Source organism: Heteronotia binoei, chromosome 7 (assembly GCF_032191835.1).
Source record: "Heteronotia binoei isolate CCM8104 ecotype False Entrance Well chromosome 7, APGP_CSIRO_Hbin_v1, whole genome shotgun sequence".
NCBI lineage: Eukaryota > Metazoa > Chordata > Lepidosauria > Squamata > Gekkonidae > Heteronotia > Heteronotia binoei.
In genome coordinates this window covers 69,599,085-69,624,086 of record NC_083229.1, presented here as the reverse complement: position 1 = coordinate 69,624,086, position 25,002 = coordinate 69,599,085, and the positions used below count along the sequence as shown (strand labels likewise).

At 46.7% G+C, this 25,002-nt stretch overlaps 1 protein-coding gene across 3 annotated transcripts in view; it reads left to right on the top strand.

Annotated features, from left to right (window-relative positions):
* The first annotated feature begins 945 nt into the window (after positions 1–945).
* Positions 946–25,002, top strand: part of SNTG1 (syntrophin gamma 1) — a 280,518-nt gene continuing 256,461 nt past the window's right edge. For all 3 annotated transcript variants that reach the window (XM_060243820.1, XM_060243821.1, XM_060243818.1), the window contains exon 1: positions 946–1,039. The gene's annotated coding sequence lies outside the window, so the exon portion shown is untranslated. The remainder of the gene's footprint in view (positions 1,040–25,002) is intronic.

Here is a 25,002-nt window from a genome sequence, read left to right as displayed (position 1 = left end):
TCAAGAAGGGGTTAGATAAATATATGGAGCAGAGGTCCATCAGTGGCTATTAGCCACAGTGTGTGTGTGTGTGTGTGTGTGTGTGTGTGTGTATATATATATATATATATATATATATATATATATATATATATATATATATATATATATATTTGGCCGCTGTGTGACACAGAATGTTGGACTGGATGGGCCATTGGCCTGATCTAACATGGCTTCTCTTATGTTCTTATGTTCTTAATCTCAAACTTTGTTCCACAAAGAGAACATAAACAAAAAGAAAAATAGTTTATAAATTCCCTTACATATGTAAAATGCAAATTGTTATTTTCCTGCTCTCCTACCTGCCCTTGTGTTTTGTTTTTCCTATATCTTTCTCTCCATCTGCACAATATTTTGTCTTTATGCAGGAATGACCTCATTTCCACTTTTGTACCCTATCCTAGGAACTATAAAATTATTAATAATATTAATTTTATGCTAACTTTATGCCAGCACTGATAATAATAATTATTAATCATTATCAAACATCTGACATTTATTCTATGTGGTTCTTATGTGAAACAAATTTAGTCACCCCCTGTACTATAGCCTTGCCTTCATTCCACAACTCTGCCCTTGGAGCTTTTATAGAGAGCAGGGAATTTAGGCTGATGCACTTATTTTCTGGTAGTTTACTGGTAATTTTCCTTTTTACTGGTAATTTTCTTTACTACTAATAATAAGTAGTGGTAGTATAATTTTCACCTAAGTATTGTTCCATTGTAACTGTATTTAATAAAGGAAATTATATAGCTATTCTTTTTCTGTTCTTGTTGAAAGTTGCTTGCTTATTCTGCAATATGTGAATCATCCATGTTTTCTTCAGGGATTAAAAAAACACAGTAATTTAAAAACCTCCTGTATGTTTAATAAACACTTTCTTTCTCTTCTGTTCTTCTTTTCAAGTTGGCCCTAAAAGATTAAGGACCACCATGACTGAGAGCGTCTTTGGATGGCTGCTGGATTTTCTCTCAACTCTGCTCTATCAAGTGTTCAAGTGGTATGTTGCAGTTATGTTATGGCAATACATTTCTGTTGCTAGACTAGCCTGTAGTTTGGCTTGAGATTGACAGAGGGAGGGACTCTTCATGAATGGTCAACACAGTTTTATTGTTCCATTATTCTTACAGTTTTTATAAGCTTATAGATCTACTACCATAGTTAAAAAAACAGACTACAAATGCTCTCTCTCTCTATTTTTCAAAAGCAACAGGTTGCTAATGGAGTGTTGGTACAATGAAAGGAAGTAGTTACACCCTTCTATGACCATTGACTTTAATGAGTGTAGACGGGCATAACTCTTTTTAGGGTTCTACAGGCTGTAGGTCTAATACCCAAGGCTAGTGCATCCATTAGGCAACCTTAGGCGGTCACCTAGGGCTTGGCCCAGGGGGATGCCATATTGGGCACTCCCTGAGAGGGTGGGGCTGCCCCCTCCCTCCTGGGTGATTTAAATCATGCAGGTGGGCACCCAGGAGCTGCCACTTCCTTTCCTAAACCCAGGGCCTTTAAATCACCCAGGAGGCCGGCACCTGCTCCTGGGTGCTCTCCCGATCACGCAGGAGCGCCAGCAGAAGCAGCCAGGCAAGCCTCCTCCTCCATTTAAAGAGCCCTCAGACCTGCTGGTCAGCAGGGTCTTTAAATTGCATGGGAAGGGCAGCAGCTGCTCCTGCCACTCTTCTCATGCAATTTGAAGCAGGGGGCAGGGGTGGCCTTCAAGCCATGGTAGAGGTGCTTGAAGGCTGCCCCTGCCCCAACCACCACCAGCAATTCAAATTGCATGGGAAGAGTGGCAGGAGCAGCCACTGTCCTTTCTGTGTGATTTAAAAACCCCACTGATCAGCTGGTTGATGGGCTCTTTAAGTAGAGGGGCACTGGCACAATTGCTTCTGCTGGCACTCCATGTGATCAGGAGAGTGCCCAGGAGCAGGCACCGGCCTCCCGGGCAATTTAAAGCACTGATCAGCTGATCTTTCCCGGGCATGGGACCTTTCCTGGGAATGGGAACAGCAGTGACTGCTCCTGGCTGCCCTCCTGTGCAATTTAAATTGCCTGGGAGGGAGGGGCCAGCCCCCACCCTCCCAGCCCTGGGTACCAGAAGTCGGGCACTGGCCCTGCTGGTACCTCTGGGTTTCCTTACAAGTATAATAAACTTTTCCACAGAATGTGGATGAAGGGCATGTTTTGCATTTAGGATGTTCTGTTACTTTGCATCTAGGATATCTTGCCACTTTGTCCCCTTATACCAAATTTAAATGTAAATTCTTTAGTGCGTACTCTCTGCTTGTTGTCCTCATGCTCCCTAATGCCACTGCTGTTGCTAACAATAATGGCAATGCAGCTCATTGTTCCCTGGGCTATACAAATGTCAGCAACTGCTAAAAATAGGCCTGCATTTTGTTCTGTTGCACAGTTGTTCTTAGCCCACTTTATTGTCTGGATCTTCCCTTAGTGACAGGCTTTCCCCATCTTGGAGATTGACAGTTTGCTAGCAGTGTTCTATGTGTATCCACTGGTCTTACATTTCAATTCTCCTGGAGGACATTTTGGCATTTGTAACTTGTTAAATTATATTTGTTTCTGACATTAACGTGTAGGGTTATAATGTGATAGCCACTGTTCTTGCATTACTAATTTAATTTGTCACAGACCTTCTGTATAATGCTGACATTTACCCCTGCTATCTTTGATAACAAATGGCTTCAAGCAATATAAATGGATATTCCATCCTTCAAATTTTATCTCTTTCTGTATCTGTCATATCAATAGAAATTAAGTTTGACAATTCACAGACTTTTGGAATAAGAATATGCAGATCTAACATAAAACATAAGCCTTCAGGTACATAATTGATAGAATATACTTATTTTAGCTGTGCTAGACAGGAAAGAAAATGCATGGATGACTGCTATGACTTAATGTATTGTGATTCTGTTAATGGTTGTGATTTTTTTTCAAAAAAAAAAAGTTAATAGGGTGATTGTTTAATTGCAGGGAAATATCCAAGACTGTGGATTTATATAACTCAGTGTTTTGTCTTATAATGTTGCTTCCTTATTCCGGTCCTGTATCTTCACCACCTACAGACACACATTTCATTTTAGGCAAGTAGCAAGAATAATAATCCGGCCCTGTGTATGTTAAATTCCGGTTATGAATGAAGCCAAGTGAGAAGACCTCCAGAGAGGAAGACAGATATTCTTATAGTATCACATGACCACTTATCAGTCAAATTTTTATGTCACACTTCCTCTAAAGAGCTCAGGGCTGCATACATGGTTCTCCCCTGTATTTTATCCTCACAATAATGCTATTACTAACATTAAACTGAGCAAGAATGACTGACTCAGCAAGTTTCATGGCAGAGTGAGGATCTGAACGTGGGTCTACCAGATATAGTCCAACACTTTCACAACCACACTGACTGCTGGCTCCACAGTAATATGCAAGTACCTTATTTTCCACTGAGTACCTTCTGTAAACACATGTTCTCCCTCAGAGTTTGTCGGACATCTCTGTGGGTTCCTTCTCTACTGTTCCATCAGGGAGGCAGGAAATACTTTTTTCACCTTCCTGATGGCACCTTCGGAATAACCCCGCCTAGGGTTGCCAAGTCCAATTCAAGAAATATCTGGGGACTTTGGGGGTGGAGCCAGGAGACTTTGGGGGTGGAGCCAGGAGACACTGGGGGCGGAGCCAGGAACAAGGGTGTGACAAGCATAATTGAACTCCAAGAGAGTTCTGGCCATCACATTTAAAGGGACAGCACACCTTTTTAAATGTCTTCCTTCCATAGGAAATAATGAAGGATAGGGGCACCTTCTTTTGGGGCTCATAGAATTGGACCCCCTGGTCCAATCGTTTTGAAACTTGGGGGGTACTTTGGGAAGCGGCACTAGATACTATATTGAAAATTTGGTGCCTCTACCTAAAAAAACAGCTCCCCCAGAGCCCCTGAAACCTCCAGAACAATTCCCCATTATACCCTATGAGAATCGATCACATAGGAAATAATGAAGACGTTTCCCTCTCCCCCCCCCTCTTTCTGGCCAGTCTGAAGCAGCGGATCAGCCTCTCAACTCACCATTTGCTGCCAGCTTCTTCACAGAAACACACACAGACACACCATCCTAAATGGAAGCCTTTCAAGTCAAGCCTCTGGAGGTGCAAAGGCACATGGTCCTTTGCAGGCGGGGCTCCCTCTCTCCCCCCCTCTCCCGCCAGCCAGCTGATTGGGACCGGAAGCAGCCTGGGAAAACTGAAGAAAGGCTGCTGCGATCGGGGCTGGGTGGGAAGGGCAGGGCAAGGAAAAGTTGCTGAGATCGGGGCTGGGTGGGAAGGGCCGCCATTCCCCCCCCGCTTTCCAGAGTTTTGGCTAGCGGGAGAAGAAGGCTTCAAATCGGGGGTCACCAGGCAAAGCGGGGGATTTGGGAAGCCTAACCCCGCCCTCAGTTTAGTTCCTGCCTCTACAGGGAGCAGCAGCACATAGTCTAGGCTAAGCCTTTTTCTTCTTTCCCTTCCACACCTTATATTATTTCCTTTTTCTCTCTCTCCTTTCCCCCTTGCTGGGAAAAAACAGCGGAGAAGAGCAATTTGGGCCCAGGGACGGCTTCCTCTTGGAGGAGGAGGGAGAGATGCGCACCGTGCCTCTCACAATGGTGAGCTTTGTCAGAGGTGCTGACCTGCCTTTGCGGCTTGTTCGTGCCCTTCCCAATGCGGCTGCAGATGAAACGACTGCCGGTACCAAGAAACAGCGCGTGATGGAAGCCCCGACTTTGTATCTCAGGGCAGCAGAGAACAGCGATGGCCATTCTGGAAGTGCAAGGCTCAGCTCTCAAACCTTCCGACCCCTAATGGCAGGCACTCCGGAGGTGTGGACTACCCTGCAGCTACAACAGGAAGACACCCAAGAGCCTCTAAATCCAAACGGGGGTAATGTACCAGCGACAGGCATCCCTCTGAATCCAGAGGCTATGCTCTTTATTAGGCGGGCGAAGCAAGAGGAGATGGGATCTTTTTGTGCCCAAATGGGGCTTTTTCCACAGGGACCGCCTTGCCCTTTAGATCTCCCTCGTTCTTTCCCCACTTTCACCTGGCCTACAAAGGCAGCACGAAAGGCTCCCCTACAACCTTCTCAGCCTCTTCCCTCTGAATTGGACTCTATAGCTTCTGACTCTGATAAGGACGATTGGGAAGAGGGGGAATGTTTCTCAGAGGAGGAACAGGGGAAGTTAAAATTCCTGAACAGTCTAGTCATTTCTTCTGCCAGGAAGATTATCAGTATTTGCTAGCCAAGACCCTTTCAGCATTAGAAATTGAGGAGGGGCCCATCGATGAGGAAGCCAAGGTGGCTAAAACAAAGAAGCTCAAATACAGAACCAGTGGAAATACTGAGTTCCTGCCCTGGGGGGAAACTTCTGAGCAAGTATTTCCTTTCCCAGAATATTTCGAAAAACAAGACAGTTGACTGGGAAAAGCCAGCTTTTAATAGGCAGTTCCCTCACCTAGTCAAGAAGTTGTATGCCCTCCCTATTTACACTAATGAGTTATTACAGGCTCCAACAGTGGACAGCCTGGTAGCAGCCCTACAACCCTCGGGCCTAGTATCTGAGGATGACCAGGGTTCTCTTAGAGATTCCCTGGAAAAAAAAGCAAAGGCAACCTTGAAAAGACTATATGAATCGGTTGCCATGATGGTGAAGGTGACCTCTACGGCCTCCCTGGTTTCCAGGGCATCCATTGTGTGCGTACATAAATTAATCCAGATGCTACCAGAAGACAATAGGTGTCTATTAGAGGGCACCTTGTGCATCCTCAAGGTGGCATCTTTCACCGCCGATGCTACCTTAGACATCCTGACATTTGCTTCTAAGGCTATGGCATCCACGACAGTTGCTAAATGCCTCTTACGGCTTCGGGCTTGGCAAGCTGATTTTCTGTCTAAGTCTACAGTGGCAGCATACCCCTTCCAAGGGGACTGTCTCTTTGGGGATGCTTTAGATAAGATCCTCGTAGAGACTCGTGACAAAAAGAAGGCCATGCCGAAATCCATTCGGAGAAATGGTAGAAGGGGTCCTCAGTCCTTTCGGATTCAGCATTCCCTGGCCAGATTTTACATCGACTCAAAGAAGTCTAATTGGGAGACATCTAATAATTCCTACAAGAGAAGTTCATTTGGCTCAAAATTCAACAGAAACAACTTCTCCAAATCGGACAAGTCTGACTGAGAACTTGAGTCCAAGCAGGCATGACTACGATCAGATACTGGTGGGAGCTCGACTGCTCCATTTTTCGTCAGCCTGGGAAATCTCTCAGGCGGACCAATGGACCTTAGAAATTGTAAAACAGGGATATTCAATATAGTTCCACCATCTTCCACCAGGCAGATTTGTCAGATCACCTACCCCCAAGCAAGTTCACAAACTCCTCATTACCATAAGAGCGCTTCAACACCTCCTCAACATTCGAGCAGTTGAACTTGTCCAAGGGTCGGAGAGGGGAAAAGGGATGTACTCCATTCACCATCCCCAAGAAGAATGGCAACTGGAGGGCCATCTTAGACCTTAAGTTTCTTGTCCGCTATATCAAATTACGTCACTTCAGAATGGAAACATTGAGATTCATTATGGACTCGCTTTTGCCAGGGGAGTATCTCACCTCCATAGACCTTACGGAAGCCTATCTTCATGTCCCTATCCATCCTTCTCATCGTCGCTTCCTGAGGTTTGTAGTACTGAATCAACACTACCAGTACAGGGCAATGCCTATCAACAGCTCCCAGAGTCTTCTCCAAGGTCTTAATAAATCCAGTAGTCCATCTGAGAAAATAGGGGGTCCATATCCATCCCTTCTGGATGACATATGAACATGAACATATGAAGCTGCCTTATACTGAATCAGACCTTTGGGCCATCAAAGTCAGTATTGTCTTCTCAGACTGGCAGCGGCTCTCCAGGGTCTCAAGCTGAGGCTTTTTCACACCTATTTGCCTGGACCCTTTTTTGGAGATGCCAGGGATTGAACCTGGGACCTTCTGCTTCCCAAGCAGATGCTCTACCACTGAGCCACCATCCCTCCTCTTAGTCATATCCAACAGCAATGAGAAGTCTCTTCGTGACACAGACCTTACCATTCAATGCCTTCAGTCGCACGGTTTCATTGTGAACATATCAAAGAGTTTGCTGCAGCTGAGCCAGAGGTTGGAGCATCTAGGACTGGTGATCGACTCCATGTGCAACTCACTATTTCTTCCTCTGTCCAAGGCCAGGACCATCAGGGATCTAGCTACCAAGGTCATTCAGAGTCAATCATCACAACTAATGTTGCTTGTCAAACTGATGGGATTATTGGTTTCGACCATGAACATGATCCATTGGGCCAGATTCCAGACCTCTTCAGATGTTCCTACAACCATTTGAGCTTCACATCATGGAGAGAAAAGACATGAACTTGACTATTCTGTTCCCAGTCAAGAAAAGCGTACAGTGGTGGACAGACTTGACTCATCTTTGCCACGGCAAGATGTTTCACTCCCCCTCACCCCTAGAGCTGTTCACAGTTGCCAACTGGGGTGGGGTGGGGGGCCATACTTCAGGACAGACCAGTCCAGGGCAGGTGGTTGCACTCCAAAGGTCGACTTCCCATCAATCTCCTAAAGTCAGAGCCATACATCTAGCCCTGGTTGCTTTCAAGACCCAATAGTTTCAGAAACACGTACTTGTCAGAATGGACAATATAACTTCCAACAATCTTGACTGCGTACTTGAACAATCAAGGGGGTTCCAAATCCTCACAACTGCATCAAAGATTCTAGCTTGGGCAGAAAAGAACCTGACCTCTCTACGGGCGGAACACATCAGAGGCCAGGACAACACACAAGCAGACTGGCTGAGCAGACAGGTAATCTGCCAGGGTGAGTGGGCTCTCAGCCCAAGCCTATTCGATCTCATTGGTCAACGCTGGGATCAACCAGATGTGGATCTATTCACTTCAGAAGCAAAAAAAAAGCTACCAAGGTTCTTCACTAGGTTTTTTCATCCAGATGCCGAGCAGACAGACGCTCTGACAGCACCATGGCCTCTGGGTCTTCTGTATGCATTTCCTCTGGTTCCTCTAGTTCCTGGAGTTCTCCGGAGGGTGAGAGAATTACAGGCGGAGATCATCATGGTAGTTCCTTATTGGCCATGGCGTCCATGGTTCTCAATGTTGACAGAACTGTCAATAGACCTTCCGTTTTCCCTGCCAGTACTTCCTGGCATGCTTCATCAGGGTCCAGTTTGGCACCTTGACCCATAGTGGCTTCACTTGACCGCGTGAAGGTTGAGCGGGAAATCTTCAGAGGCTTAGGCTACTTGCCTGAGGTGACAGACACTATGCTATCATCAAGAAAACCTTCTACCATTCGTATATATAATACCACTTAGAAGGCCTTTGTCCGCTGGTGTCGTAGGAAGAAAGTTCCCTCGCTATTCTTCTTCTATTAGCCTTTCTAGAGGAGGGCCTAGAGTCAGGGTTAAAACTGGTGACCTTACGAAGGCAGATAGCTGCCCTGTCCACGTTATTACCTCTCATAGGAGGGTACAGATTATCTCAACACCCGCACATCCAGTTGTTCTTGCAGGGTGCTAACTTAAAGTCACCTCCAACAGTCCATCGTTTCCCATCTTGGCGACTTCATACCATCTTGTCGGCTGTTACAAAGAAGCCCTTTAAACCTCTTTGGGAGGTTGCTTTAAAATGGGTTCAAATGAAGACTCTGTTTTTGGTAGCCATAGTGTCAGCATGTCGAGTTTCAGAACTGGGGGCACTCTTGGTCAAAGCTGGACTTTGTGTGTTCCATAAAGAAAAGGTGGTTCTGCGCACAGATCCCTCTTTCTTGCCCAAGGCCGCTTCTAAGTTCCATCGCACACAGGAAATCTACCTACCTACCTTTTGCCCACAACCCAAAGATCCAAAAGAGTTCATTTGGCATACTTTAAATGTACACAGAAATTAGAAAAACGGATTATATGTTCATTAACATCTCTCCTCCCAGAATTGGAGATAAGATGTCCACCTTGTCAATCTGTGCAGTTCTTAAGGCCTGCATTAGTGAAGCATGCAGGGCATCAGGATTGCAAATCCCTAAGGAAATTATGGCACATTCCTTTAGAAGTGCCCCCACAAATGCAGCTCTTCTGAACTGAGCTTCAGTAGGAGAGTTGTGTAGGACTGCTGCCTGGTCTTCCCCATCTACGTTCGTAAGACACTATAAGATTTATTCCGTGGCCTCGGCAGATGCAGCCTTTGGGAGAAAGGTGTTACAGCACGTTCTGGGGAGGCCAATGATGAAGACCCACCCAACTAGAGGACTGCTCTGGGAGGTCCCACAGAGATGTTTGACAACCTCTGAGGGAGAATGGCCCATTGGACTTACCGTGATGGATCCTTCTCCTCAGAGGTTCGGAGGACATTTCGCCACTCCCAGGTTTCTCTTCATCGTCTGTATTCTATTCTGATCCATCTACTACAGCCCTTTCTCCCTTGTACTGTTCTAACTTCAGTACTTTTGGAGTTCACTGTTACTGTTGCATGTTGTTAATTTGTGTTTATAGTCTTTCTAGTTAGAAGGAAGACAACACTGCTTTCGGAGTCCCACAACTGAGGGTGGGATTATTCCGAAGGTGCCAACAGGAAGGTGAAAAAGTGTTCTCTGGTGGCCTGGTCAGTGGGTCGGTCGTGAGTAAACCTGGCAGTCCTGCCCTCTGTCGGCGTTGTTGGGACCAACCCCAACGCTTCCGACCTTTGCTTTGCCTTTCCATGGTGTTTTCCCCCCTTTGCCAAGCATACGACGCGAGGCAGATTGGGAGTAAAGCGGTGTGGGCGGCAAGGGGACTCCCGGTACTCCCGACGGCTCGCTAGCAGTCCCCACGCTGTAGGGAGACTTACCGCTCCGCTCCGTTTGCCGCCGTTTCTTCCCGCTTCGTTTCTGTCACGACTGTGAAGAAAACGAAGCTCTCCGGGCTCTGCCACTCGTCCCTCGGTTTACTTGTGAGTAAACCTGGCAGTCCTGCCCTCCGTCGGCGTTGTTGGGACCAACCCCAACGCTTTCGACCTTTGCTTTGCTTCTTCTACTTGTTTTTTTTTTTTTTTTTTTACTATCCGGATCTTCTGCGCTTTCCTGCAAGCGCCTGGAGAAAAACCGTCCTGCTCAGTGCAGGGCTGGGAGAGAACTGGCGAGGCCTGGGAGGTATAGGCCACTCCCCCTCTGGATCGATTGGAGGACCCGACCCTGTGATGAGGAGGAGGAGCCTATACCCAGTAGTTGGACCGACCCACTGCCAGTCCACCGAGAAGGAAGCTTCACGGTAAGTGATACAAATCTTCCGTTTCCTGCCTCCCTGAAGGAACAGTTGGAATTACTCAGAGATGTCCTCTGAACCTCTGAGGAGAAGGATCCCTCACGGTAAGTCCAATGGCCGTTCTCTTTCTATGCTTGCATGTTATATAATCAGCACCTGGAAGACTTCAATCATGCAGAACAAAGGGAAATTCATTGTAAGATATTAATATCTAGGCACAGCCAATTTAAATTTCTGCCTATATCTTAATATTTAACCCTCTCTTCCAAAAGCTCATAGGTAGGATTTGTCCTTGGGCAATATAGAAGAAGAAGACGACATTGGATTTATATGCCGCCCTGCACTCAGAGTGGCTCACAATCTCCTATATCTTCTCCCCTCGCAACAGACACCCTGTGAGGTGGGTGGGGCTGAGAGGGCTCTCCCAGAAGCTGCCCTTTCAAAGACAACCTCTGCCAGAGCTATGGCTGACCCAAGGCCATCCCAGCAGGTACAATTGGAGGAGTGGGGAATCAAACCCGGTTCTCTCAGATAAGAGTCCACACACTTAACAACTACACCAACCTGGCTCTCTATATAGCAGGCCTCTCCACTCGTTCTGGCTGTAGCGAGATCCAGTCTTCTTTAACAAATAATATTTTGATTTTCATTACTCCTCCTTTGCTTTAAACACTTTGCCATGGCCAGTCATTCTAAATAGTGACCCCCCCCCCCAAAAAAAAAATACACAATAGAAATTATCTTTAAAAGTCCACCTAAAATCATGAGCACTTTTGGGTGGACCAAACTTGCAAAATGTCAAGGGTAGAACTCTGATGCCCTGAGCTGGATGGAAGGCCCAGGCTAGACTGACCTTGTCAGATCTCAGAAGCTAAAGCCCAAAGTAGTTAGTATTTTGATGGAAGACCATCAAGGAAATCCAGCGGTGCTATGGAGAGGCAGGCAATGACAAACCACCTCTGTTCATCTTTGTCCTTGAAAACTCTATGAGGTTGTCTTAAGTTGACTGCACTTGCTGCCACCATCAGAACTCTAAGCATTAGTACTTCTGGGGACCATCATCTCTTTGAGTAAGTGTGGTTCTCTGAATTTTGCACACACCTTCCATAAATTCTCCACAGATAGATTTCCTAGCAAAAGCTAATGGTTTTCCCTAGTATGTCAATGCATAGAGCACATTTAGATTATTTGTGTGATTCTCAGCTTGCCCTGCTTTTGGATTTTTAAATGGCACTGCATCAAAAATGGATGAAGGGAGGCATGGTTCATCACAGTGCATATGCTACATATTCATTATGAACAATGCTCAATCAGGAATTGAAGATAATAGCAGCATTAACTTAGATACACATTAATTCTGTCAGAACAAATGCAGTGATTCTACGGTAAATTCTTAATAGGGTCCATTGATAAGGAAAAGAGGCAATTGAAATGAATCATGAATGACAAGAAAATATACATCTAGTTTGAACCAATTTAAAATGTATTAACCATTAAAAATTGTTATCTACTAATTGCCATTCAGGGTTTTTTTTTAAAGCATGAGCATTATTAATAACTGAACAAAGGACGGGCTCAGACCAGGAAAATAGAGGTTTGATTTGGTTTGTGGGGCCACATGAGCTACAAACCTTCATGAACCTCCCCAGTTACTGAACCGGTTCATAGTGAGGTTAGTGACTCGGTGAACTTGCTGCTTGGACTTCACTCATGCATGGTGCACCTTGCAAAGGCCATTTAAAGGGACATTCCCTTTAAATGGCTTTTGCAAAGTGTGCTGTGCTCGAGTGAATTCCAAGCAGCAAGTTCACTCACTTCCAGGTGAACTAAGTGCTTGGATTTCACTTGTGCAGTGCACCTTTTAAAAGCCATTCAAAGGGAAGGGGACATCCCTTTAAATGCCTTTTGCAAGGTGTGCTACCATAGCCTCAGCTGGGGCTCTGCTTGGCAGACAGGTTCAAACCAGTCTGCCCAACAGAGCCCCCAAAGGAGCTGTAGGATGCAGGAGATTTCAGTGATCCCTCTCCCCCCACTTCCCACCATGAACCTTATGAACCTCTGAAAAGCAATCAGGGGTGTGTGCTGTAGAGATGGACACGGATCAGACCATGGACATAATTTTTGCATGGATCAGGGCAGACCTTCCATTTGCCTAGTGCAGTGATGGCGAACCTTTTAGAGACCAAGTGCCCAAACTGCAACCCAAAACCAACTTATGTATCGCAAAGTGCCAACATGGCAATTTAACCTGAATACTGAGGTTTTAGCTTAGGAAAAACAACTCATAGTGAAATTAACAAACTGAAAGAACATTTGGTCTGTATAGCATTTGCTTAGGAAACCAACAAAATAGTAACATGTCAGAATGGGAGAATGATGGTGAGAGTGTCATAAGGCAATAAATGGAGGCTGTTCATTGCTCTGTTGCTTGCAAGTCTGGGTTAAACAGAACATGCCTTTCCCAGAGAAGTTCCTGTCCACCTAATTTACTTTTGAACATGTAACATACATTATAAACATCATTCTAGTTGCCATTAGGGAAAAAGAATACATTAAAATATTGTGTGTTTAGTAGGAGCTGGTGGTTAGGGTGTCCAAATCAGATCTAGGAGGTCCTGATTCATATGCCCACTCTGCCCTGGCAGCTTGCTGGGAAACCTTGAACCAGTAATATACTCTGAGTTAACCTGCCTCATAGGTTCGTTGTGAGGATAAAAGAGAAGGGAAGAGTGTGTCAAACCACTTCAATGTCCTTTGTGGGGAGGAAGGCAGGTGATACATGATGTTAGTTAATAAATTAAGTTGATGAAAGGAGTCCACTGATTTATATGAGTCCAGCAGCACCTTAGAGAACAAGATTTTTGAGAATCAAAGCTCCTTTAATCTAATCGAGGGAGCTCTAATGCTGGAAAGCTTGTGCCACCTGCCCCAAATCTTGTTGGTCTCTAAGGTGCTCCTGGGCTCAAATCTAGTTGTTCTAATATGGACCAGCACAGCTACCCTTGGAAACTTCAGGGATAGTCTGAATTGTATTAACTAGAAAGTCTGATGTGAGAAAGGAGGGCCAGTTTGGTGTAGAGGTTAAGTGCATGGACTTTTATCTGGGAGAACCGGGTTTGATTCCCCACTCCTCCACTTTCAGCTGCTGGAATGGCCTTGAGTCAGCCATAGCTATCACAGAGCTGTCCTAGAAAGGGCAGCTTCTGGGAGAGGTTCTCTCAGTCCCACCTACCTCACAGAGTGTCTGTTGTGGGGGAGGAAGATAAAGGAGACTGTGAACTGCTCTGAGACCCTGAGATTCAGAGTGAAGGGTGGGATATAAATCCAATGTTGTCTTCTTTCTTTAAACTAAAACTGCAATCTTGTGCATGTGTAGAGAGTAGGTGCCACAGTGCTCACTGTAGATTACTTCTGAGTAACCATGGAGAGCAAGCCCAATGAGGAAAGGCTAAGGGACTTGGGGATATTCAGTCTGGAGAAGAGGAGGTTGGAAGGGGAGACATGGTTGCTCTTTTGAAGTATTAGAATGGCTGCCACTTAGAGGAGGGCAGGGAGCTGTTCCTGTTGGCAGCAGAGGAGAGGACTGGCATAGGAAAAACTTTTTAACAGTAAGAGTTGTTCAACAGTGCAATTGACCCCCTAAATGGCAGTCTTTAAGCAGCAGCTGGACAAACACTTGTCAGAGATGCTCTGAGAAACCAGAACAGTTCAAAAACAGCTTATCAACAATTTGCCTTATGGTCCCTGTAGCTTGAAAGAGCTTTGCTCATATACTGCTATCAGAAGAATCGTATTTGAAAACAAGGAAGCCCGCAGTTCCTCCCTTTCCACTCCTAAACCAGAGAAGATCCCGGCCGCTGTTTCTGCCAGATTAGTGGGATCCAACATTTCCTGTAATATACCCACATCCCTTCAAAAAAATGTGCTTGATTCAAGATCCTGATCTCTCCCCCCCCCCCCCCCCCCCCCACATCCATGCTCTCTTTTTCTTTCCTTCAGCTTGGGCTGTGCCACAACAGTTTTGAAATACGAAACGCAACCAGGTCTTGGCCACATGAAAACGTGAAGCTGCCTTATACCCATCTCTCTAGTGCAGGGTGGCCAAACTGTGGCTCGGGAGCCACACGTGGCTCTTTCACTCACATTGTGTGGCTCTTGAAGCCCCCACCAGAGATGGCATTTGTCTCTTTAAACCACTTCTACAAGCCAAGCAAGCCAGTGGCTTGGAGAATGCATTTAAAGTTCAAGTTGCTTTCTTCCCACCTCTCCCTCCCTGCTCCCTCCCACCATCTATTCTCCTTCCTTCCTTCCTTCCTTCCTTCCTTCCTTCCTTCCTTCCTTCCTTCCTTCCTTCCTTCCTTCCTTCCTTCCTTCCTTCCTTCCTTCCTTCCTTCCTTCCTTCCTTCCTTCCTTCCTTCCTCCCTCCCTCCCTCCCTCCCTTCTCTCAGACATCTGTCATTTATTCATGTCTGGTAGCTCTCACACATCTGTCATTTATTCCATGTGGCTCTTATGTTAAGCAAGTTTAGCCACCCCTGCCCTAGTGAGTCCCATCTATCCCCCTCCCTAAAACTACAGGAACACCTGCAAGGAATTTTCCTCTGTGTGTTGTGCTTGGGGGTTGCATTGTGGTTGTACCTCCCATTTCAGAATTCCAAAGATGTCCACAAGCTCAAAAAGGTTGGAGTACTCTGTTGTGTCTCTGAAGGAGGTCCAGTTAGGGTTGCCAGGTTTGGGTTGGGAAATACCTGGAGATTTGGGGGACGGAGCCTGAGTTTGGGAAGAGAAGGAGCTGCAATGAGATATAACTCCATAGAGTCCACCTTCCAAAGCAGCCATGTTCTCCAGGAAAACTGATCTCTTATCGCCTGGGGATTCATTGCAATTCCAGGAGGTTTCCAGCCACCACCTGGGGGTTGGCAACCCTGTTCTGCACCCATGCTCAGAAGGGTATAATGCCACAGGGTCCACCTTCCAATGCAGATATTTTCTCCAGGCGAACTGACCTCCGTCACCTGGAGATCAGCTGTAAAAGCTTGCAACCTCGAGCTACCACCTGGAGCAGGGGTGGCCAAACCATGACTCGGGAGCTACGGATGGTTCTTTTGCAACTATTGAGTGGCTCTCGAAGCCCCCACCACCCCATCGGCCAGCTTGGAGAAGGCATTTGTTTCTTTAAATCCCTCTCCAAACCAAGCCACTCAGAGTCCTCTCTGTGGGCATGCGTGCTCCCTGCCCCCCCCCCTGTGCACAAGGCTCGTGCCACCGCCACCTCCCCCCCTTCCCGGAGCTGCAATGCAACCGCACTCCATGGCCCCCCTCCTCCTCAGAGGCACACCGAACCCCGCTGTGCCGAAGCTGGATCCTACCAGCTTCTAGCCGGAAGTGAGAGGGAGTGAAGTCTTCTCTTGCGCAGGCTTCAAAGAGTTAAAAGGCACACCAGCCGCATCGAAGCCAGTAGGGTCCAGCTTTGGTGCAGTGCAGCTTGGCATGCCTCTGAGGAGAAGGGGGCCACGGAGTGGAGAGGGAGAGAATAGGAGGTTCTCTCCCTCACCAGAGAGGGAGGGAAGGTGGAGGGCAGTTGGGGGGAGGTGAGGGAGCATGCGTGCCCACAGAGAGGGCTCTGAGTGCCGCATGAGGACCACCCATGGACCATGTTTTGATTTTTGGCAGTCTCTTTGGCCCATTGGGGGCAATCTGTGGGCCAGGCAAAACAGCACTGAGGCATTAATGATCAAGGCAACTGGGGGGATGTTCTTCTACAGCCCTTCTGCAGTTGCAAAGTGGCAGGAGGACTCAGTGAGTGAACTAAAGGCATTTAAAGTTTAAATGCAGGGTGCCATTTGACATAATCCTTTCTTTTGCACATCTTTCCCTTCCCCAAAGCCAATTTGCACATAACTTGGAGGGCAAGTAGAGGGGCATCTTGGGGAAGTCTGCTGCCAGTTTGATGCCTCTAGCTGGTGGGAGGCATTTGACACATTTTGACATGGACCCCAGGATCTCCTCCTTCCCCCAAACCAATCTGCTTTGAGGAACTTGGAGGGTGACATTCTGGTGGTGTCTGCTGCCAGTTTGATGCCTCAGGCTTGACACAATAATCCCTTTTGCACATCAGACCCTAGGATCTCCCCCCCTTCCCTAAAGCAAATCTGCATACAACTTGGAGGGCAACTAGAGGGGCATCCAGGGGAGTCCACTGTGAGTTTGATGGCTCCAACTTGCAGGGGATTCATTTGACATATTCCTGAACCTGCACTTTCCTGGGGGCACAATCATATACAGTTACTCCAGTCTAAGCCAAATGAAATAAATGTCAAGTCCCAGCCTTAGATAGGGTTAAACTTTCCTTAGTAAATCAAGATCAAAGCTTGGGGGCTCTCTTAAATCTGGGATTGTCAGTGTATAATCAGGATGATGCTGTTGCTAGGAGCACCATCTTTTCAATTACATGTGGCTTATAAACTGACCTCTTATTTAGACTTTGCTGATTTAGTCGAACTAATCTATACCACCATAGCCTACAGATTGGACTATTGTAACATACTGTATGTGGGGCTGCCCTTGAAGATGTCTTACTTAGAAGCATTTGTGAAGCATTTTATATCTTGCCAATTTTGTTGCTGTTGTAGGAAACGTTCTAATAGCCCTCTGTGCCAAACAGGAATGCAAAAACAGATTCCATCTCAATTCAGCAGTTTATCCTTACATTCTGCAGCCTTAAAAAATGCCAGGAAGCTTGTGAACTCCCATGATAGTTGGCCCAAGAGAATCACACTGTCAGCTTCTAGCTCCTAATAATTCATAACTTGCCTCTGGTACCAACACCTGGATTTATTTATTTTTGAACTCTGAAAATTAGAGGGCAAATTTTCTGTATAGATATAACTGTATAGATTGCATTTAATTCTGTGAGATAACTTTGTTAGCCACTTAGAGTCTGAAGAGGTAAGGCAGGGTATAAATATTTTAAATGAATAATCTTGTGAGCTAGTCACAGAACCTTTATTGGCATAACAACAACAGTATCAAATCAAGGAAACAGGAAAAAAGGCGGTTAATTAAACATTCTAAACAGACTTCTCCTCTTATAAGCACAGTAAAGGAAGTTTGCCACCACTTCGATGGTTTCAGCCTTATTTGAGGCTAGAAAGCTTACTATCTTGCTTTCATCAGATTTACCCTCCAGGAATTGCAATATAGGATCCAGATAAGATGCACGTAAATCACAGTAGAATCTACAGGATAAAAGTACATGACCTGTTCTTTTAGTTTCCTTCAGCTCACAGAGACAGAGCCTATCAAGGAATGGTATTTTTTTAAACCTCTCATATAGCACGGCAGAAGGAAGCACATTAAAACGAGCTAACATAAACACCCTTCGAATGTGGGGGTCAACCAAACAAGAAAAATACTCTGTAAGTGAACCACTAAAAGGAATCCCTCATTGCATGGGAGAGCAGTGCCCAGAAGCGAGACTTCTAAGGTCTTGAATCCCCATGTCAATTAACCTCTGTTTAATCATGACAAAAGCATGCTTCTCTAAAAAATGCTAAGCCCCACTGATGCGATTTTTTTCTTCAGTGTGGGTCAGCCAATCAGATAGATAAGATTCATGCAGTATATGTGCAATGAGACTATTAAGCCCACTTTTGAAATGAAGATGCAGCCAAAATTTGAAAGTGGAGATCCATGCCTTTGTGGCTAAATGTCTCTGGTTTGTCTCAAGGCATATTGCTGAATAAGGTACACAAGCTGGAAGCTCTAAAATTTTCCTACAAAATTTAGATTGGACTCTTTCAACTGTTTCATTGAGGGCAGAAATCCAAATTGGGACACTATATAATAGTTTGGCACATATTTTATAGTTGAAGAATTTAAGAACAGCAGGTATAAATTGGTTCCCTTTAGTATAGAAAAAAACGGGAGATTGCGAGTTCACTACTATTCACAGATCTTACCACTTCTTAATATGAGTGCCCAGTTAGCCTTGTAGTGGAAATGAATACCTAGATATCTAAAGCTCTTCACCTGTTCAATGGGGTTATCTCGTATAGTCCATTTGGAGGGCTTCCAACTCTGGCCAAGCACAATAATTTTGGACTTTCCAAAATTCAGGGAAAGCTTGTTCTTGTCACAATAAACTAAAAAGGGCCATAGCAACTTTTGAAAGTGAAAAGAGAACAGCATCATCAGCATATAGCAATAACGGGATGTGTCTCTTCCCTAATTTGGGGTAATGTCCATTAACACAGCTCATAAAGGGTGCCAAATCATTTTTAAAAAGGTTGAACAATATAGGGGTCACAATACAGCCTTGCTTGACACCCACTGTAATTGCAAGCTTAGAAGTTAGGTCTCCATATTTCAAGCATCTAACCTGTCAAGTGGTTTCAGAGTAAAGTTTTTTTATCAGGAGAAGCAAATGCTTATTAGTCCACATATTGCTTTAAATGAATAAATAATGGGCTTAGAATGGAGTAACTCTGTATAGGATTGCATTGTCGGCATGTTAACTTATATTATCCTTTAAACTATGTCAGCATTATCTCCCTGCTGCAAGTGGGAAGATGAGGCAAAAGAGGCAATGGCTGGACTAAGACTTCCTAATTAACTGATAGCAAAAGTGACTCTTTGTTCCTAGATCAGCCTGACTGCTATACCACACGGAATCCTTTATATCATGTTTTCTGTTCTATAAACTATTTATAAGTTATGTTCCTTACATCCCTTTGAATATGGTCCTGTAGTTTCTTGGGACCCCTGAACTGTAGAGCTGCTGGCCCTGTTTTAATTCTTGTTCAAGCCTAAACAAAACCGTCTGTGAAGCAGTAACCTTAAATGCTTCCCAAGAGTTGACAGCTCTATAAATGCCAATTTAGAGTAATGACCCAGATGTCAGTAATACGGATCTTTGGCTGGGTGATGAGGCACAACTGTAAAGCTTGAAGGGACAGAGAGAGACTCAATAGAGGCAAAGCCAGGAATTTTGTTTAGGAGGAACTAAATGAGGAATCTAGTTGGGTGGGCGATTGAAGAAAGATGATAATAGCATCCACAGAGAGTATGAGCGTTATCCATCTTTGTGGGAAAGATTATAAGAATAAAGGAATAAGAGAAGGGGAGTGAGAGAACAGATAGATTTAAGCGACAGCCCTAGGTCAGAAGGACATGAGATTTGATGAGAGAAAACAGAAGGATATCTACCACTCCTGGGATCCATAAACCAGTAGAAGACTAGAGAAGAAGATCCAAAGGGAGCCTGGCAGAAAGAAATTCAAAAGGCAGGGGCTGTTGGACAGGGAGCTTTGGGAGTTCTGTGGGAACATATAGCCAGCAGCCAGAGAGAGAACAAAAGCACACACTTCATGGAATAATTTTTCCCACTGGACAAGCAAATGGTGCAAGGATAGAAAAGATTATTTTGTTTGGGGACATGAAAAACAACGTGGCACAGAATATTGAACCCAGATGCACTCACAGAAGAGACAACTTGGAAATGGGTAGACCAGGATGCAACTGAAAAGACCTGCAAATAAAGAATAACTGCCCATTTTGGTTAAGTTACACTGAAGGTCCTTAATTACTATCTGATAACCTGTGAGTGTTGATTTCTGGTGATTCCCCCCTGCCCAGTGGCGTAAGAAGGGGGGGCGGGGGGCGGGTCGCCCCAGGTCTGGTGGGTCTGGGGGGCCCCTTGGCAATGCCAAGGGGCCCCTCAGAAGCCGGCTGCACTCGCCGCCTTCCCCGCGCGCGGGGCCCGGCGGCGGTGGCGGAGGCCGGAGAAGCGTCGGAGAGGCCGGCGCTGGTCGCTGGAGGGCCTCCAGCGACCAGTGCTGGCCTCTCCGACGCTTCCCCGGCTCCGCGACCGCTGCAGGGCCCCGCGCGCGGGCCTCCAGTGCAGGCGGAGGCCGGGGAGGGCGTCGGAGAAGCCGGCGCTGGTCGCTGGAGGCCCTCCAGCGGCCTCGCCGCCGGACTCGCCGCCTTGCCGGACTCGCCGCCGCCGCCCTGGAAGCAGGTAAGGAGGGCAGGCAGGGAGGGAGGGGGCCGAAAGCGGGGGGGGGGGGCTGGCGGGAGGGGGCGGCCTTCCTTCCCTCCCTCCCTCCTTCCTTCCCTCCTTTCTTCCTTCCCTCCTCCTTCCTTCCTTCCTTCCTTCCTTCCCTCCTCCCTTCCTTCCCTCCCTCCCTCCTCCCTTCCTTCCTTCCTTCCCTCCCTCCTCCCTTCCTTCCTTCCCTCCCTCCCTCCTCCCTCCCTCCCTTCCTTCCTTCCTTCCTTCCTTCCTTCCTTCCTTCCTTCCTTCCTTCCTTCCTTCCCTCCTCCCTTCCTTCCCTCCCTCCTCCCTTCCTCCCTTCCTTCCTTCCTTCCTTCCTTCCTTCCTTCCTTCCTTCCTTCCCTCCCTCCTCCCTTCCTTCCTTCCCTCCCTCCTCCCTTCCTTCCTCCCCTCCCTCCTCCCTTCCTTCCTTTCTTCCTTCCTTCCTTCCCTTCCCTCCCTTCCCTCCCTCCTTCCTTCCTTCCTTCCTTCCTTCCTTCCTTCCTTCCTTCCTTCCTTCCTTCCTTCCTTCCTTCCCTCCCTCGCTCCCTCCCTCCTTATGTTCTTATGTGACACAGAGTGTTGGACTGAATGGGCCACTGGCCTGATCCAACAGGGCTTCTCTTATGTTCTTATGTGACACAGAGTGTTGGACTGGATGGGCCACTGGCCTGATCCAACAGGGCTTCTCTTATGTTCTTATGTGATGCAGAGTGTTGGACTGGATGGGCCACTGGCCTGATTCAACAGGGCTTCTCTTATGTTCTTATGTGACGCAGAGTGTTGGACTGGATGGGCCACTGGCCTGATCCAACAGGGCTTCTCTTATGTTCTTATGTGATGCAGAGTGTTGGACTGGATGGGCCACTGGCCTGATCCAACAGGGCTTCTCTTATGTTCTTATGTGACAATACTGACTTTGGTGGACCCAAGCACTGATTCAGTGTAAGGGAGCTTTGTGTTTGTGACTGGAGTGGACAATACTGACTTTGGTGGACCCAAGCACTGATTCAGTGTAAGGGAGCTTTGTGTTTGTGTCTTCTGGTGCAATTTTGTTCTCAGATCCTGTATTTACTTCATCAGTATATGGGATAAGGCACTTTCTCAACTGTGCTGCATAATGCAGCCTATTTATTTTGTCCTGTTTGCTCTGTTGGCTCTGTCTGCGCCACCTTCATCACTTTCGGGGTGTGGATCCCCCAGTGGGGTGGGCTCCCGACTCCCTCCGCCAGCTGTTTTTGATAGCCCTGCACCCCCTCTTTCATTTGATATGTGTCCCGTGCGGGTGCCACCCTCCCGCCGGGAGATGCCGCAAAATGTGCCCCCTTGAGGCTTATGGCGGCAGGGCTCGGGGGAAGCGAGCTAGACTGCTGTTCTTTTGAGGGGTTATAGAGTGTTTCGAGCCCGTCCCTGTGGCATCGGTCCCATCATTGTGGGACCCAGGGGGGCGGCGCAGCGGCCCGCTGAAGCAGCCTGTCGGTCACTTCCGGGTTCCTGTCCTGCATCTTGACCTGTGTTATTAGTGACAGGCTGCTTCGGTGGGTCGCTGCGCCGCCCCCCTGGGTCCCACAACGATGGGACCGATGCCACAGGGACGGGCTCGAAACACTCTATAACCCCTCAAAAGAACAGCAGTCTAGCTCGCTTCCCCCGAGCCCTGCCGCCATAAGCCTCAAGGGGGCTCATTTTGCGGCATCTCCCGGCGGGAGGGTGGCACCCGCACGGGACACATATCAAATGAAAGAGGGGGCGCAGAGCTATCAGAAACAGCCGGCGGAGGGAGTCGGGAGCCCACCCCACTGGGGGATCCACACCCCGAAAGTGATGAAGGTGGCGCAGATAGAGCCAACAGAGCAAACAGGACAAAATAAATAGGCTGCATTATGCAGCACAGTTGAGAAAGTGCCTTATCCCATATACTGATGAAGTATATACAGGATTTGAGAACAAAATTGTTTCCGGCGGTGATATTTGGGGGATTTTTGGGGACGTCACAGGAAGTGCTGTGAAGTCACTTCCTGTTTCCGGCAGTGGCATTTGGGGGAAATGATGTCATTTGGGGGAAGTGATGCCACAGGAAGTGATGTCACTTCCTGCTTCTGGCAGGTGGCACGGAGGAAATGATGTCACAGGAAGTGATGTCACTTCCCGTTTCCGGCAGGTGGCGCGGGGAAAATGATGTCACAGGAAGTGATGTCACTTCCTGTTTCCGGCGGTGGCATGACATCACTTCCTGTTTCCGGCGGCGTGCACACACGTAGGGGGGCCCACATAAATCTTGGGCCCCGGGCCCCAAAAGCCCTAGCTACGCCCCTGCCCCTGCCCTTTTAGATATGGCCTGTTTCCTTCCATCTTCAATCCTGTATTTGTCCTCTGGAGGTCAGAGATTTATTGCATTGCTTTGACCCAGATTTAATGCACATCATTGAGGAAGCAGGCATAAGGTCTGAAAGGCATACAAAGCAATACCTTTTTGAAGTTACACAGGTCTGGGTTAGATTTACATCTGGATAGGAACTTGTTTGAGTACTGTCATTTGTGTGTGTATGCCCCTTGTCAGAGTTATGGCTTGAGGAAGAAGAAAAATTGCAGATTTATACCCCACCCTTTTATATATCAGAGACTCAGAGCTGCTTACAATCTCCCATATCTTCTCCCCCCACAACAGACACCCTTTGAGGTGGGTGGGACTGAGAGGGTTCTCACAGCAGCTGCCCTTTCAAGGACAACCTCTGCCAGAGCTATGGCTAACCCAAGGCCATTCCAGCAGGTGCCAGTGAAGGAGTGGGGAATCAAACCCAGTTCTCCCAGATAAGAGTCCACACACTTAACCACTACACCAAACTGGCTCTTGAGGTGGGTCACAAAATAAAACAAGACCAAATCTTATATAATATCAGATAATTATATAAAAAAATTATATAAAAAATTATATAAAAAATCCAGCCAGTAAACATCCAGAGTATAAAATAATTAGCAACCAAAAACCTTCTCAAAATAGACTCCAGGCTAGAAGTAGACCATAAAACAGCTTTAGAAAAGGAAAAAAAAATGGAACCTCTTAGTTAACAGACTGGATAAATAGAAATGTTTTGGCCTGGTGTCCAGAAGACTAGAGTAGAGCAAAGCAGAGTAGAGTAGAGTAGGGCATTTGAAAGATGGTGCCACCCCTGAAGAAGCCCTTTATCTGATTCATCACCTCTGTAGGGAAGTAACAGAGAGCAGAGTCTGTGAGAACTGGCAGGCTGGATAGTATAGGAGGAAGGCGTTTCAAGTACCTTGGCTCTGAATGCGGCTGAATTTACATGCAACAGAGAAGTATTTAAGATGGAGTTGCTTGCAGTGCCCCTGAAATTATTTTTCTTCAGCTACCATCTGTGTGTGTGTGTGTGAGGGGGGGAAGGGAGAGAAAACGAACCAATAGATAACTGGCATAGCCATCTTTCTAAAGTCATCAATGAAATCGCTCCTTAATGTCCTCTTCACCCCTGTACCAAAATAGCCCCTTGGCATTACAAGGAGCTATGGAGAATGAAACAGGAGCACAGACAACTAGAGTGAGTTTGGTAACAGACTTGTGACAAAGCTGCAAGAGCATCCTATAAAATGTTTATGAAATCCTATAAGATGGCAGTGAAGGCTGCTAAGAAGGAATTCTATATGGTGTCCATTGCATCTGTGAGGTTTGCCCGGCACAAGTATTTAGGGTAATTAGGTCATTAACTTCTCTTTCTGCAAGTCCCTAAATTGTTTGTAATTCAGTAATTAGCTGTGAGGCCTTTGCAAGCTATTTTGTGTATAAAGTCTTATCACTCTGCCAGGACCTGCCTGCCAACATTCATACAGCATGTTAACTGGAGGCCAGTTGGCCTGTGCCGAACTTACCATTCCTGGGTAAAAGTGAGAAGGTGGTGGTGGAACAACTCCAAATTTTCCTGTATGACACTTTAGCCCCTTCCAATCCAGCTCCTACCCTGGCCACGGGACTGAGACGGCATTGGTCACTCTCACAGATGACCTCTGCAGGCAGCTGGATCAAGGCAGATCAGTGCTGCTGATATTACTTGACTTGTCAGCAGCTTCTGATGTGGTCAACCATGATCTACCACTACGAAGGGATGTGTGGATTTGGGGGACAACCTGATAGGGTTTGTCTGTTTTGTCCAAGATCAGGGACAGATGGTAGTACTAGGAGAAAAGGTTTCACCAAGACACCTTTTGGTGTGTGGTGTTCCCCAAAGGGCAATCCTCTCCCCAATGTTATTTAACATCTTTATGCACCCCCTTGCCTTGCTGGTGCAGAGTTTTGAGGTAGGGTGTCAACAGTATGAAGATGACACCCTGCTATATCTGCTGATGAGCAGCTGGCTGAATGCTGCCTCAGGTCAAGGGACCAGAGACCATGGTTGTTGGTTAAAACAGAGCCATCTGAAACTAAATCCATTGAAGATGGTCCTCTGACTGTTCTGGAATAGCAAATCCTAACTCTTGACAGAGTGCCTCTGACACCTGCATAGACCAAGAGTCTGGGTGTGATCCTAGATTCCTGTCTCTCAGTGGAAGCCCAGGTCACAAATGTAATTAAACTAGCAT